Consider the following 6,000-nt stretch of genomic DNA (forward strand, 5'->3'; position numbering starts at 1 on the left):
AATATTGAATACTTTTACTAATCCTTTAACAAACAGCATCTCTACATACTTTGCAGGTTAAAGGGCAGACACTTGCATTGTTGATTATCTTGAATAAAATGAACCCGTGCTTTCATAAAGCATGAGCACAGTGTCTGGCACAGAAAGCGCTCTGTAAATGGTAGGGGTTTTTTGGGTGTGATTTCTAATACTGTCATAATAAATACTGTGTTAGGTGTTTTATGAAAAAGTGTATGATATGATCTAACAGGATTTTTTACTAAATGAAAAATAAATTCAAAAGACCAAATCAATATGAAAGAGTATTTAATTAATAATTTGGTTATAAAACTTTACAGGAGTAGGTGAAGTTGTAAGTGAAACAAGAATGGCAGAATATTGATGTTTATTGAAGCTGGGTGATGGGTGGATGAAGTTCATTATACTTTGTTTACTTTGTATATCCTTGAAATTTTCCAGAATAGAATGTTTTTTTAAACTGGGGGCAAAGGATAGGAAATTTTCTTGATGCACAAGAAAAGTTCACTTAGTTGAAAAATAACCGGAAGAAGGTATAGATATAATGTTTTCAAAAGAACGATTTAAAAAAAAAAATAGCTGAACTAATGGGAAACAGATAATTCTGGGAACATAAGATAATTTTTTTGTATTCTAATTAGTAACCAGAGGTAAATTTGAGAAGCTATTGTATCCATAAGACAAAGACAAGTATATGTATATAAATATATATGTATGCATGTATATATATGAGACAAAAAATTATTGGAAATTTAAAATATAATTAATTCCTATAATTTAAAAAATCAACATAAGGGCTGAAAGAAAAGGTCAATGGAATCTCCCAGAGTGTAAAGCAAAGAGACAAAAGGAAAGAAATACTGTATTTTTAAAAGTCCAAAAAGTATCTAGGTTCAATCCAGGAGGGACAATAGTGAACTAATAGTTCCAGAAGGAGATAAGAAAATGTGGGGGAGAAAATAGTGAGAGAAATACAGAAAAAAAATGTCCTAGAGTTGAGAAAAGATAGGAGTCTTCAAACTGAAAGAGCTTACTGAGTGCCAAGCAAAATAAATAAAAATAGACCCATACTTAACCCTAACCTTGTGATTTTATAGTACATTAAATACTAAGAGAAGTTCTTAAAAGCTTCCAGAGAACAAACAACAGGTCAACCACAACAGCACAACAGAACAAAAACCGGATTGGCACCAGTCTTCTCATCAACAACAGTGCTAGAGACAGTGGTGGACTGCCTGCAGAGTTCTGAGCATCAGAATTCCATACCCAGCTAAGCTATCACTCAGCTCTAAGGGTAAAGTGAAAACACGTTCAGACATGTAAGAACTCAGAAAGTCTACCTCTCAAAAACCCTTTCTGAAAACATCAGTTAAAGATGGACCAGTAAAAAGGAAAAGGAATCCAAGAAAGAGAGAAACCTGGGGTGCAAGAAACACTGGTCCTAACCCAGGAGTGCTATGAAGGGAAGGTCTAAAATAACAACTGTACAGCAGGCTAAGAGAACAACTGATTTTAAAGGGAGAAGAATATCTTCAAGCAGAAAGTAGATTCCATGGCCATGGAGACTGGAATTAAGATCCTGAACAAATTTAGTCATATGATGAAGGCATGTGCTTCTTTTGTTAAATGGAAGGCAATTAAAACCAGCAGAGAACTGTGTTCCAAATATAAAGCAAACTAAAATGTGGCAACTCATGGAGCATTTGAAAATGTAATTATATAATCTCAATGTTTGGAGCATCCTTTATTTTTTATAAATTAATTATTTTTAATTTTTGGCTGTGTTGTGTCTTCGTTGCTGCACGCGGGCTTTCTCTAGTTGCAGCGAGAGGGGACTACTCTTCATTGCAGTGCGCGGGCTTCTCACTGCGATGGCTTCTCTGGTTGCGGAGCACAGGCTCTAAGCGCGCGGACTTCAGTAGTTGTGGCACACGGGCTCAGTAGTTGTGGCTCGCAGGCTCCAGAGCGCAGGCTCAGTAGCTGTGGCCCTCAGACCGAGTTGCTCCGTGGCATATGGGATCTTCCCAGACCAGGGCTCCAACCCATATCCCCTGCACTGGCAGGCAGATTCTTAACCACTGCGCCACCAGGGAAGCCCTGGAGCATCCTTTCTATTGGCACAGGGCTAGTGATATGGATTTACTTTTTCATTTTTTTAAATTTAATTTTTATTTTATATTGGGGTATAGTTGATTTACAATGTTGTGTTAGTTTCAGGTGTACAGCAAAGTGGTTCAGTTCTACATATACATATATTCATTCTTCTTCAGATTCTTTTCCCATATAGGTTATTACAGAATATTGAGTAGAATTCCCTGTGCTATACAGTAGGTCCTTGTTGATTATCTATTTTATGTATAGATTTACTTTTTCTAACAGATGCATTTTGTTCTACAGTGAATACTATTTTCATAATCAAAATAGTAAAATTGCAGCTTATTGACTTTCCATACTTCAGAGTCAACTGAATGATCATTCACAGAGCAAAATGTAAATGTTGTAAATTATGACAATATAAAAGTAATGGTGGGGTTGACAGAAGTCAAGGGCTTTATGGAGGAGAGAGTTGAAGGAAAAAAGTTGAAAGGAAGTGTAGAAGTGTTTTTTTTTTTATATAATAAATAAGGAGGTAAGAAATGTTAAGAGTTAAAGAGTTTAAAGATGGTGGAACTGGAATGGAGGTTTAAGTATGTTCTTTAAAGTTGTAACTATAACCAATGGAAAAATAAAGTAAATACTAAATAATAGGACTTCCCTGGTGGTGCAGTGGTTAACAATATGCCTGCCAATGCAGGGGACAAGGGTTTGAGCCCTGGTAGGGAAAGATCCCACATGCTGTGGAGCAACTAAGCCCATGCACTGCAACTGCTGAGCCTGCGCTCTAGAGCCCGCGAGCCACAACTACTGAGCCCGCGTGCCACAACTACTGAAGCCTGCGTGCCTAGAGCCTGTGCTCCACAACAAGAGAAGCCACTGCAATGAGAAGTTCATGTACCACAACAAAGAGTAGTCCCCACTCACCACAACTAGAGAAAGCCTGTGCGCAGCAACAAAAATCCAACGAAGCCAAAACACAAACAAAAACTGGATAATACTACATATTATTAATAATAAAATAATACTATGGCTAAAAAAACATGAAATGGAGGATAAAGTGGGATATAGTACATAAATAGCTCATTTATCATCTTCCTTGGCAGAGAGTTAATAGCGTTAAAATTTGACAAATAAAAAGATAGGTATATCAGGAATTCCCTGGTGGTCCAGTGGTTAGGATTCCCTGCTTTCAGTGCCAAGGCCATCGGTTCAGTCCCAGGTTGGGGAGGGAACTAAGATCCTGTAAGCCATGCAAAGTGGCCAAAAAAAAAAAAATGTATATAAGCATATTATTTGGAGCTAAGGAGAGAGTGACTGACTTCCTTAATCCATTCAGGCTGCTATAACAAAATACCATAGACCAGGTGGCTTATAAACAACAGAAATTTATTTCTCACAGTTCTGAAGGCTGGAAGTCCAAGATCAGTGTGCTGACATGGTGATGTGAGAGCCCTCTTCCAGGTTGCAGACTTCTAATTGTACCCTCACATGGCCGAGAGGGGAGGGATCTCTCTGTAGCCTCTTTTGGAAGGGCACTACTCCCATTTATGAGGGTTTCACCCTCGCGACCTAATCACCTCCCAAGGGCCCCATCCCCTAATACAATCATCTTAGGGGTTAAGATTTCAATTTATGGACTTGGGGGGGCACAAACATTCAGACCATAGCAGTGACCAAATGAAATAAAGCTAGAAAGGATTTAAAGTGATTACCTCTAGGGAGTTCAGTGAAAATCATGTATGTTTTTCCAGTGGGATAGGAGAGAGGATACGTGTACTTTTCATTTGTAGTTCATTTCATCTTGTAGTTTGATTTTTTTTTAAACCATGTACATGTTGTTCTACTTTGATAGTTTAAGTGGTTGGGAAAAAAGCACTTTAGTGTAACTGGCTCCTCCCATTACAAACCCTGAGACCCACAATTCCTAACTGCAAACCTTTTTTTTTTCCTCCTTAAAGGAAGATTTAAGTTCTTCAGTAACAGGCTGAGAACTAACACCTTAATAAATGAGTTACAAGGTATTATGTGAAAACAAATGAAATTTTGACCTATGAAGATAGCAATTTCATATCATTCAAATTAATATATGCTTTTTTCACTAAAAAAGTGCAAGTGAAGCCAGAACTGTAATTATAGCCTGTTAGGCACCATACATTTAGTCTTTTATATTGATTTTTCTACTTAATTTAATTAAAAAAAAAATTAAACCCCACAGAGCTCTGTCAAAAACACAAAACTATTTTCAATTATAGAAAGGGCTAAGCCATCAGTCTCCAGAGAATTTTGGTTTACTTTTTTTTAAATTAATTTTTATTGGAGTATGGTTGCTTGGTTTTCTTTTGTTTGGTATGTCTCTTACAAAGCAACCTGCTAATTTAACTCAAATTTGAAACTAAAAAGATGTCACATGAAGCCATCTATTTAATATTCAGGCCCCTTGTACATGTAATATACTGAAGTAATATACCCTGCAATTTTTCTATTTATTTCTTTCATGACAAACTCTAACCAAAGGGGGGCCAGGAAGAATTTCCTTATACAAGGGCAAGGTAGACTTAAGAACAATGTCTTATACTTAATCACTGTTTTTCAGCAAAGCTTGAAAGTACCTGAATCTCAAAAGTTAGCCCTAGGCTTTTTTTTTTTTTTTAATAAAACTCAATGCTCCTCCCAAATTTGAGGTATTTGATTCCCTAACTGAGAATCCTTCTCGAATATTTTCATCCTATACCAGACAGTTTATTCCTGATTGTTATGAAGGACTAAAAGCTGTAGAGGATGTGTAGTTTCAAATTATAGTTCTTGATATTATAGTAGGAGAAGCATGTTGCTCATAGACTCCTCGATCTCTAGAGAAGGGACCCTCAAGTTCAGCTGATCTGTTCACAAACGAGGAAACTGAGGCCTAAAGAGACTGAGAAATTTAGTCTACACAGAAAGTTAATGAGATACATAAAGTGACCAGAGAGTGTTCAGCTCCCGGTGAGACCTTTTTTCTGTTATACTGTGCTGTTTCCTTAACTCAGAAATTCACCATCAAAAATATCCAGGGTTGGGCTTCCCTGGTGGCGCAGTGGTTGAGAATCTGCCTGCCAATGCAGGGGACACGGGTTCGAGCCCTGGTCTGGGAAGATCCCACATGCCGCGGAGCAACTGGGCCCGTGAGCCACAACTACTGAGCCTGCGCGTCTGGAGCCTGTGCTCCGCAACGAGAGGCCGCGACAGTGAGAGGCGCGCGCACCGCGATGAAGAGTGGCCCCCGCTTGCCGCAGCTAGAGAAAGCCCTCGCACAGAAGCGAAGACCCAACACAGCCATACATACATACATACATAAATTTTTAAAAAAAGAATGTAAGTAGACAAGAATCTCATTAAAATATTTAAAAAAAACAAAAAACCCCCTAAGAACACAATGAGTTCTCAATGACTACTAGCCATTTCATTATAAAAAAAAAAAAAAAAATCCAAGGTTTTTTTTTTATTTTAAAAAAACTAGTCAAAAATGGACTTTTGTAAACCCAGAAAATCATGATTCTCCAGAAATTCTATAAATAAAAAAAATGTTGCCCCTCAGAGGTCAGGAATAATGGTGGTAAACAAAATACTTTCCATATCTTGAAGTCTGGGGCATCCTTCAGTGAAAAAGGAAATGTGGGCTAAAAGTATAGTAGACCCTATCTTTCCGTATTTCATCTTTATTTGAACAAAGGTGTCTCACAAATAGTGATCAGGACTCATTTCCCTCTATTCAAATAAGCTGTAGGCTTCTGGTATGTTTGCCAGACAACTTCTAGGGCAAAATTGGAGCAATTCAAAACTTGAATCCAATTTTTTAGTTGCCAGGATTGCATTACCTGATAGCATTAATAAATAACTGACTTATTA

Source organism: Balaenoptera ricei, chromosome 4 (assembly GCF_028023285.1).
Source record: "Balaenoptera ricei isolate mBalRic1 chromosome 4, mBalRic1.hap2, whole genome shotgun sequence".
Classification (NCBI taxonomy): Eukaryota; Metazoa; Chordata; class Mammalia; order Artiodactyla; family Balaenopteridae; genus Balaenoptera; species Balaenoptera ricei.